Genomic DNA, 11,063 nt, shown 5'->3' on the forward strand with positions numbered 1-11,063 from the left:
GTTGACGCCTACTCACCCAGCCTCAACAGATCCCTTTGGAGTTCCTCACAATCCTCTCTGTTCAAAATTCACTTTAGAACAGATCCTAACAGCCTTCTTGATTGTATGAAAAGAGAGTCATATATTTCATCCTGCTCAGCAGTTCTTATGTCCAAACGTAACCAGTTGGGGTTAGAGGTTGATGAGGTTTTTTTTACTTCTGATGAGTCATATATCTTCAGATGTATTAAATTGAGACTGTTGGAGTTGGAGGAAACGAAACTACGTCCAACAGACCCTTATATTTGCTCCCCAGCCTCCTTAGGTCTTTATGCTTTCTGCGGCAAAATGCCCCCTTATCTATCAGACTTAACCATTCCAAGTCATCGCAGGGCATTTATGTTGGCTAGACTAAATGCGTTTCCCTCCAAAGTTTTACAAGGGAGATATCATCGAGTCCCTTTAGGCGACAGACTCTGTTCCTGTGGAGCGAATATTCCCGACTACATTCAGCATATATTGCTCGATTGTTCCTTTTATCATAATTGCCGTAAAGATTTATTGTGCAGGCTTTCTTTCTCCCCAGATTTGTCTATTCTGCCACCCTGTTATTATTTATTGAACAAAGATTTCAGGTTTTCACGGCTGGCATCATCATTAGGGTTTGTCGAATCTTTCGGGCTCAAGTGCTGTGTTCTACTGGAGAAAGTTTTCCTTCCAGACGTTTCGTTCTCAGCTGCGGAGAACATCCTCAGTGGCGTGGCAGCCGGAGCAGGCGTTCTGACCTTCTTGGCTGCTGTGCATTGAGTGACTCAATGCACAGCAGCCAAGACGATCAGCCTCACTCAATGCACAGCAGCCAAGAAGGTCAGAGCGCCTGCTCCGGCTGCAACGCCACTGAGGATGTTCTCCGCAGCTGAGAACGAAACGTCTGGAAGAAAAACTTTCTCCAGTAGAACACGGCACTTGAGCACGAAAGATTCTACAAACCCTAATTTATTGAACAATTCTGAGGGGGATGTTAGCGAGGCTGAGGCAAAATTTTTGGCTGACATCCTTAAATGTAAATCTGACCATGCAAGCTCGGTTTTCGTTTTGATTTTATCTCCAATGTTTAAATTTTTATATTCTGTGTATTTTTATTTGCAACTGTTATGCCATTAAAGGTTTGGTATGGTATGTGTTTTTTTTTTCTTCAGGAAACCAATCAGAGCGCTGGTGCACTTGTGCGCACGAGCACTTGCCCCACAAGGGGGAAAAAAGCAGAATCCGGGAAGGCACCCAGCTGCCTCACGGACGGGATGAGGCCGCATTGCCGGGGACATCTGGAGGCTCCAGGACGGCTCTTTCTGAGGCATCCCAATTCGGGATGCCTCCCAGCCACCCCAGAATGCCTGTCTGTGCTCAGCCTGAGTGAAGAGTGGGGTATAATTCCAATCTCCTCCTCCTCTTCCTCCTTTCCCCTACTCCTCTTGACACTTCTGTTCATGCTCTCCCTCCCAGACACAGCAAGCTCAGCCAATTTTGCCTTCTGCCTCTTCTGCCTCATAAGAACATAAGAGAAGCCATGTTGGATCAGGCCAATGGCCCCTCCAGTCCAACACTCTGTGTCACAGAAGAACATAAGAGAAGCCATGTTGGATCAGGCCAATGGCCCATCCAGGCCAACACTCTGTGTCACACAGTGGCCAAAAAACCCAGGTGCCATCAGGAGGTCCATCAATGGGGCCAGGACACTAGAAGCTCTCCCACTGCCCCCCCTCGCAAGCACCAGTAAGACAGAGCATCACTGCCCCAGACATAAGAACATAAGAGAAGCCATGTTGGATCAGGCCAATGGCCCATCCAGGCCAACACTCTGTGTCACACAGTGGCCAAAAAACCCAGGTGCCATCAGGAGGTCCATCAATGGGGCCAGGACACTAGAAGCTCTCCCACTGCCCCCCCTCGCAAGCACCAGTAAGACAGAGCATCACTGCCCCAGACATAAGAACATAAGAGAAGCCATGTTGGATCAGGCCAATGGCCCATCCAGGCCAACACTCTGTGTCACACAGTGGCCAAAAAACCCAGGTGCCGTCAGGAGGTCCATCAATGGGGCCAGGACACTAGAAGCTCTCCCACTGCCCCCCCTAGCAAGCACCAGTAAGACAGAGCATCACTGCCCCAGACATAAGAACATAAGAGAAGCCATGTTGGATCAGGCCAACACTCTGTGTCACACAGTGGCCAAAAAACCCAGGTGCCATCAGGAGGTCCATCAGTGGGGCCAGGATACTAGAAGCCCTCCCACTGTGCCCCCCTCCCCAAGCACCAGTAAGACAGAGCATCACTGCCCCAGGCGGAGAGTTCCATCAATACCCTGTGGCTAATAGCAACTGAAAAACCTCATATGTTGATCCAATCCCCCTTTTGTAGCTGTCTATGCTTGCAGCTGCCGCCACCTCCTATGGCCGTGAATTCCACTCTCAGGGGCTTGACTCCTCCAGTTTTTGCCAGACGTATCTGCAACAGCCAGTGCACTTTAGTAGTTAGAGTACTGGACAAGGATCTGGGAGACCCAGGTTTGAATCTCTACTCTGCCATGGATGCTTGCTGGGTGACCTCAGGCCAGTCACAAACTCTCAGCCAAACCTATCTCACAGGATTCCTGTAAGGAGAAAATGGAGGAGAGGGGAATGTTGTCAGCCATTCCCAGCTGGCTTGGTGTCGGGGTGTGTGGCCTAATATGCAAATGCTGGGCTTTTTCTACTCCCCCAAGGCCTGTGTGAAACAATGCTGATGTCAGGGGTGTGTGGCTTAATATGCAAATGAGTTCCTGCTCGGGGGTTTTCCTACACCAAAAGCCCTGTGTGAAACAACGGGGATGTAAGAAAGAGGGAGTGACCTAATATGCAAATGAGCTCCTGCTGGGCTTTTTCTACACGAAAAGCCCTGATGTCAAGCTATGTTGGAACTCCATGAAGAAGAAGATATTGGATTTATATCCCGCCCTATACTCTGAATCTCAGTCTCAGAGTGGCTCACAATCTCCTTTACCTCCCCCACCCAACAGACACCCTGTGAGATGGGTGGGGCTGAGAGGGCTCTCACAGCAGCTGCCCTTCGAAGGACAGAGTCTCAGAGCGGCTCACAATCTCCTTTACCTCCCCCCCAACAACAGACACCCTGTGAGATGGGTGGGGCTGAGAGGGATCTCACAGCAGCTGCTCTTCCAAGGACAGTCTCAGAGCGGCTCACAATCTCCTTTACCTCCCCCACAACAACAGACACCCTGTGAGGTGGGTGGGACTGAGAGGGCTCTCACAGCAGCTGCCCTTCCAAGGACTGAGTCTCAGAGTGGCTCACAATCTCCTTTACCTCCCCCCCAACAATAGACACCCTGTGAGGTGGGTGGGGCTGACAGGGCTCTCACAGCAGCTGCCTTTCCAAGGACAGAGTCTCAGAGCAGCTCACAATCTTTTTTACCTCCTCCTCAATAACAGACACCCTGTGAGGTGGGTGGGGGCTGAGAGGGCTCTCACAGTAGCTGCTCTTCCAAGGACAGAGTCTCAGAGTGGCTCACAATCTCCTTTACTTCCTCCCAAAAACAGACACCCTGTGAGGTGGGTGGGGGCTGAGAGGGCTCTCACAGCAGCTGCCCTTCCAAGGACAGAGTCTCAGAGTGGCTCACAATCTCCTTTACTTCCCCCCCAAAAAACAGACACCCTGTGAGGTGCGGAGGGCTGAGAGGGCTCTCACAGCAGTCTGCCCTTCCAAGGACAGAGCCTCAGAGCGGCTCACAATCTCCTTTACCTCCCCCACAACAACACACACACCCTGTGAGGTGGGTGGGACTGAGAGGGCTCTCACAGCAACTGGCCTTTCAAGGACAAACTCTGCCAGAGCTCTGGCTGACCCCACGGCCATTCCAGCAGCTGTAAGTGGAGGAGTGGGGAATCAAATCCAGTTCTCCCAGATAAGAGTCCGCACATTTAACCACTACAGAAAACTGGAGAAAGGCAGACAATTAATCAATTAATTAAGATCTGTGCATGTTCTTAGACATATTCGGGGCTTTTTTAAAAGCAGGAATGTAAAGGAACGCATTGCTGGCTGGTTTGATGTCCGGAGTGTGGCCTAACATGCAAATGAGTTCCTGTTGGGCTTTTTCTACAAAGAAAGCCCTGGACATATTTTTCTAGGGTTTATCGGGTCGGCAATTGTCAGTAACAGAATAGGCCAGAAGGATTTTTGGGGGGTGAGTCAAGGGGTGTGGGGGGGGGGGGCAATAGTATCTTTCTTTATTGGATTCCTTGTTCTTAGCATGTATTAAATTCTGAATCAGTGCGAGTTATCACAACGCTTTGCCGCTTGCGATATTAAGACGTGGCCCCGGCATCTGTATCCGGCACTCACGTGTGCTTTAAGAGGCAATTATCATCAAATAAAAAGTGGGGGGGGGGGTAGGGAAGAGAGACTCGGTTCTAATGAGTCCGTTCTCCCTTCGAAAGAAAGGAGGACCCTGCCAACTGTTCAGAATGATTTCCCATCAAAGCCTGTTGGAGTTCTGCCATCCGCTTTTAATTGGCACCAATTTGAGGCCAATCACGTGCCCGCTGACATAAGCCCAATCTGCCAAATGCCATGATGGGACTATTCGTTTTCATTATGGTTTTATTAATTCACTATCGCAATCGGAGTACAGTTGCGGGGAGGGGTGTGTGTGTTCATTCCAGACCTCAAATCGTGCGCCTTAAAACTTCGGAGTACCTTACCTATTGCGAACGGGCCCCAAGGTGTTTCTAAAGTTGCCTGGGTTTTCTCGAAATGGTCTTACTTCTGGGAAGACCTCATCTTGGGATGGAGGTGACAGGTATCTACAGAGAAAAGCTTCTTCAGCCAAAGGGTGATTAACACATGGAATTCACTGCCACAGGAGATGACGGTGGCCGGTGTTCCTTTAAGCTGAGTCAGCATGAGCCAGCGCACAGATTTTTAGCTTCCAGCTCTCACATTTTTGTCTTTGCTCAGGAAAAATGGCCCCAGATCACGCTAATTTATGCAGTTGCTCACATCTTTAATGCTAGCAGTTCACAACTTCAATGCCAGTAGTCCACAAAGTAGAATTATTGCTCACAAGCCTCTGCAGCTTAGAGGGAACATTGGTGGCGGCTACAGGCATAGGCAGATTCAAGAAGGGATTGGATAAAAATATGGAGTAGAGGTCCATCAGTGGCTCTTAGCCACAGCGTATCGTTGAAATTCTCTGTCTGGGGCGAGTGATGCTCTATATTCTTGGTGCGTGGGAGGGGCATCAGTGTGAGAACTTCTAGTGTCCTGGCCCCACTGATGGACCTCCTGATGATGCCTGTTTTTTTGGCCACTGTGTGACACAGAGTGTTGGACTGGATGGGCCATTGACCTGATCCAACATGGCTTTTTTTATGTTCTTATGTGACACAGAGTGTTGGACTGGATGGGCCATTGGCCTGATCCAACATGGCTTCTCTTATGTTCTTATGTGACACAGAGTGTTGGACTGGATGGGCTATTGGCCTGATCCAACATGGCTTCTCTTATGTTCTTATGTGACACAGAGTGTTGGACTGGATGGGCCATTGGCCTGACCCAATATGGCTTCTCTTATGTTCTGATGTGACACAGAGTGTTTGACTGGATGGGCCATTGGCCTGATCCAACATGGCTTCTCTTATGTTCTTATGTGACACAGAGTGTTGGACTGGATGGGCCATTGACCTGATCCAACATGGCTTCTCTTATGTGACACAGAGTGTTGGACTGGATGGGCCATTGGCCTGACCCAATACGGCTTCTCTTATGTTCTGATGTGACACAGAGTGTTGGACTGGATGGGCCATTGGCCTGATCCAACATGGCTTCTCTTATGTTCTTATGTGACACAGAGTGTTGGACTGGATGGGCCATTGGCCTGATCCAACATGGCTTCTCTTATGTTCTTAAGCTTGTAAGGTTAACCAGGTGGAGGAAAAAGTCGATATCGAAAGAGCCCTTTCAGCAGGTTATCCACCCAATTTATGAGCTCAGCCTAGCAGTTTGCATGATGTATGCGAGTAAGTTAAATGTTGTTATTGGATGGGTGTATTTTTAAATGAATATTTTCAGAATGGTTGGCTGGGAGAAGGGATACGGCACTGTCAACAGACCCCTGTATAAATTGATGGTGCAGCCTCATTTGGAGTACCGTGAACAATTCTGGTCACCGCACCTCAAAAAAAGATATAACATTGGAAAAAGTGCAGAAAAGGGCAACTGGAATGATTAAAGGGTTGGGACACTTCCCCTGTGAAGAAAGGTTAAAGCGCTTGGGGCTCTTTAGCTTGGAGAAACGTCGACTGAGGGGTGACATGATAGAGGTTTTACAAGGTTATGCATGGGATAGAGAAGGTAGAGAAAGAAGTACTTTCCTCCCTTTCTCACAATAGGAGAACTCGTGGACGCTCAATGAAATTACTGAGCAGTTGGTTAGAGCAATTGGGTTAGAATAACCCAAAGAGTGATTAACACATGGGATTCACTGCCACAGGAGCTGGCGGTGGCTACAAGCATAGATGGCTTCAAGAGGGGATCAGATAAACATATGGAGCAAATGCCCATTAGTGACTATTAGCCACAATGTAGAGATGGAATGCAGTCTGGGGCAAGTGATGCTCTGTATTCTTGGTGCTTGGAAGGGGGCAACAGTGGGAGGACCTAGTATTCTTGGTGCTTGGAAGGCCACAGTAGAAGGGCTTCTGGAGTTCTGGTCACTCTGATGGACCTCCTGGCACCTGGGTTTTTTGGCCACTGTGTGACACAGAGTGTTGGCTTCTCTGATGGCTTCTCTTATGTTCTTATTTCTCCCCACCCCCATGACTTTATCCCACTGCCCTATGGTGTAGTGGCAGGGGACAGAGTTGAGGGGTGGGAGGTCACTCACCCAGTCTGGCGAACTCATCCAGTTTGAGCCAGATTCAGGGAGATTTTCTTACAGGTCAGTGACACCACTCATTGAACACTGAGAGTCAGTGTGATGTATCGGTTAAGATGCAGTGGTAAAGAGTACAGACTAATATCTAGGGTCTGAGCTATGGAAACTCAGTGAGTGACCTTAGCCCAGTCATGTTCTCTCAGCCTAGCCTTCCCCACCGGGTTCTTATGGGGATAAAATGTAGGAGAAGAAGAAGACTGCAGATTTATACCCTGCCCTTCTCTCTGAATCTAGCTTACAATTTCCCATATCTTCTCCCCCCACAACAGACACCCTGTGAGGTGGGGCGGGGCTGAGAGGGCTCTCTCAGCAGCTGCCCTTTTAAGGACAGAGACTCAGAGCGGCCTACAATCTCCTATATCTTCTCCCCCCACAACAGACACCCTGTGAGGTGGGTGGGGCTGATAGGGCCCTCACAGCAGCTGCCCTTTTAAGGACAGAATCTCAGAGCAGCTTACCGTCTCCTATATCTTCTCTCCCCACAACAGACACCCTGTGAGGTGGGTGGGGCTGAGAGGGCTCTCACAGCAGCTGCCCTTTCAAGGACATCTTCTACAAGAACTATGGCTAACCCAAGACCATTCCAGCAATTGTTAACAATTAACAATTGAAACACATTGCCCCCCCCCACCTACCTCACAGGGTGTCTATTGTGGGGAGAGGAAGGGGAAGGTGATTGTAAGCTGCTTTGAGACTCCTGAGGATAGAGTAAAGTGGAGAATAAAACCCAGCTCTTCTTCTTCTATAGTTCTCTCAGAATCTCTCTCAGCCTCACCTACCTCACAGGGTGTCTGTTGTCAGGAGAGGAAGGGGCAGGTGATTGTAAGCTGCTTTGAGACTCCTGAGGGTAGAGAAAAGCGGAGTATAAAAAGCAGCTCTTCTTCTTCTACAGTTCTCTCAGAATCTCTCTCAGCCCCACCTACCTCACAGGGTGTCTGTTATGGGGAGAGGAAGGGGAAGGCGATTGTAAGCTGTTTTGACACTTCTGAGGGTAGTGAAGGATGGGATATAAATCCAATCTTCTTTTCCTCCTCTTCCTCCTCCTCTCTTCTTCTTCTTCTTTATTAGGATTGGCGAGCCAATCAGGGCGGCTAACAACAGTTAAAACCTCATAGAATATTAAAAAACAATATACAATAAAATCCATTCCACACATGAAAATCAAAGATGCACATTGCTGTTTCTGAATATCTATATTTGTCCTGTGGGACTGTCAGTGCTGTGGGACATTTGTTACCTCCCCTTAACCATTGAAAGCAAGTTTGGTCTTACAGGCCCAGCAGAACTGTGGCAGTTCCAGTAGGGCTCTGATGTTTTTGGAGAGGGCATTCCGCAGATCGATGGCTATTGTCGAAAACACTCTGGCTCTAATGGTGGACAAGTTCTATAGCTCTCTCAGAATCTCTCTCAGCCCCATCTACCTCACAGGGTGCCTGCGGAGGGGAGAGGAAGGGGAAGGCGATTGTAAGCCGCTCTGAGACTCCTTCAGGTCAAGAAAGCGGATTATAACCCCCCCCCCCCCCAGTTTTTCTTCTTCGTCGTCTTACTGTACAGCAAACCAGAACAAAAGGTACCTCCCAAGAGCCCGGGGAGGGCTGCTGTCCAAGAATCACTGTTGAAATGAAAGCTGACAGAAAGTCGGTGAAGTAGACGGCTGATCAGATACACTGGCTGAGGATGGCAGCTGCTCTGCTGCCCCTTTCGAAATAAACCTGTGAAGATCAACCAAACAGAAATGAGCCACAAAAGGGATGCTGTCATGACGGATCACAGTCAGAGCAGAATGCGAGAGGCCGAGTTTCAATTGCTGCAATTTTCAAGTCACGTAGGGCTAAAAGAACATCACCAACATCATTTGTGTAGATGCTTCAGCGGAGGGTGGGCGGGGCTGTGAGGTGGGCGGGGCTGAGAGAGCTCTTCCAGAAGCTGCCCTTTCAAGGACAGCTCTGAGAGAGCGATGGCTGGCCCAAGGCCATTCCAGAAGTTGCATGTGGAGGAATGGGGAATCAAACCCAATTCTCCCAGATAAGAGCTCGCCTGATCCAATATGGCTTCTCTAATGTTCTTCCAAAAACACATAGGCGAATGGGTAGGGTTGCAGGCTTCAGGTTGGAAAACATCTGAAGATCTGGGGGTTGAGCTTGAGGAAGGCAGAGTTTGGAGAGGGGAGGGACTTCAATGGGGTACAAAGTCATAGAGTCCACCTTGCGAAGTGGCCATTTCCTCCATGGGGAAAATCTATAAAGCCTGAGGATCAGGGTTAATCTCAGGAGATCTCCAGCCACTGCCTATGAATAGAGCCATGATTGCGTCTTCAGGAGCATCTTCGGCTGGTAGTAGTGATAAAAGCAAGGAAGGAAGGAAGGAAGGAAGGAAGGAAGGAAGGAAGGAAGGAAGGAAGGAAGGAAGGAAGGAAGGAAGGAAGGAAGGAAGGAAGGAAGGGAGGGAGGGAGGGAGGGAGGGAGGGAAGGAGGGAGATAAGAAGAAGAAGAAGATGAAGATATTGGATTTATATCCCGCCCTCCACTCCGAAGAGTCTCAGAGCGGCTCACAATCTCCTTTACCTTCCTCCCCCACAACAGACACTCAGTGAGGTAGGTGGGGCTGAGAGGGTTCTCACAGCAGCTGCCCTTTCAAGGACAACCTCTGGCAGAGCTATGGCTGACCCAAGGCCATGCTAGCAGGTGCAAGTGGAGCAGTGGGGAATCAAACCCGGTTCTCCCAGATAAGAGTCCCTACACTTAACAACTACACCAAACTGGCTCTCCAGGGAAGGAGGGAGGGAGAGAGGGAGGGAGGGAGGAGGGAAGGAAGGAAGGAAGGAAGGAAGGAAGGAAGGAAGGAAGGAAGGAAGGAAGGAAGGAAGGAAGGAAGGAAGGGAGGGAGGAAGGAAAGAAGGAAAGAAGGAAAGAAGGAAAGAAGGAAGGGAGGGAGAGAGGGAGGGAGAGAGGGGGGAAGAAGGGAGGAAGGAAGTAAGGAAAGAAGGGAGAGAGGAAGGAGAGAAGGAAAGAAAGAAAGGGAGGGAGGGAGGAAGGAAGGAAGGAAGGAAGGAAGGAAGGAAGGAAGGAAGGAAGGAAGGAAGGAAGGAAGGAAGGAAAAAGTAAGGGAGGGAGGAAGGAAGGAAGGAAGGGAGAGGAAGGAAGGAAGGGAGGGAGGGAGGGAGAGAGGAAGGGAGGAAAGAAGGGAGGAAGGGAGGGAGGAAGGAATTAAGGAAAGAAGGAAGGGAGGGAGGGAGGGAGGGAGGAAGGAAGGAAGGAAGGAAGGAAAGAAAGAAGGAAGGAAGGGAGGGAGGAGGAAGGAAGAAAGGAAGGAAAGAAGGATGGAAGGAAACTGCAGTACTGCATTCCAAGCTCTGCTCATGACCTCAATTTGATCCTGGTGAAAGCTGGTTTAGGTAGCCGGCTCAAGGTTGCCTCAGCTTTTCATCCTTCTGAAGTTGCTAAAATGAGTACCTGGCTTGCTATTGATAAAGTGTAGATGACTGGGAAGGCAATGGCAAATCACCCCCGTAAAAATCTGCCATGTAAATGTCGTGATGGGGCATTACTCCATGGGTCGGTAATGACCCGGTGCTTGCACAGGGGACTACTACCTTTACCTTTTACCTCGAAGTCTCACTTAGAATCATAGAGTTGGAAGGGACCTCCAGGATCATCTAGTCCAACCCCCTGCACAATGCAGGGAAGGACAATAGGGCTTACTCCCAAGGAACCCTGCCTAGGAGAACAGCCTACCCCAATGCATGTCTTTCCCTTTCCATTCGATCGATCGTCATGGTCGGCACAAGGGCAAAAGGCAGTGCAGAATCCAGCTTTCCTTCGGCGATGGATATGATAATAACTTACGGGCCTGCCGGAGCATAGCAGCAGCCCTTCTGACGAGTCCACCTGAGAAATTCAACACCAGCAAACCCAAAGAGCGCCTGAGATAAATTAGGGAGGATCTGAAAGATTTGGAATTGCATCAGGCCTAGATGAGCAAGTCAGAGGAAGCAAGTCAGATAAATACATTAATACCCCGCCCCGGTGACAGATGGCATTTTATGCTCCTTTAAACTGACGGATGAAGATCAGACAAATTAGAAATAGTCACT

Source organism: Heteronotia binoei, chromosome 4 (assembly GCF_032191835.1).
Source record: "Heteronotia binoei isolate CCM8104 ecotype False Entrance Well chromosome 4, APGP_CSIRO_Hbin_v1, whole genome shotgun sequence".
Classification (NCBI taxonomy): domain Eukaryota; kingdom Metazoa; phylum Chordata; class Lepidosauria; order Squamata; family Gekkonidae; genus Heteronotia; species Heteronotia binoei.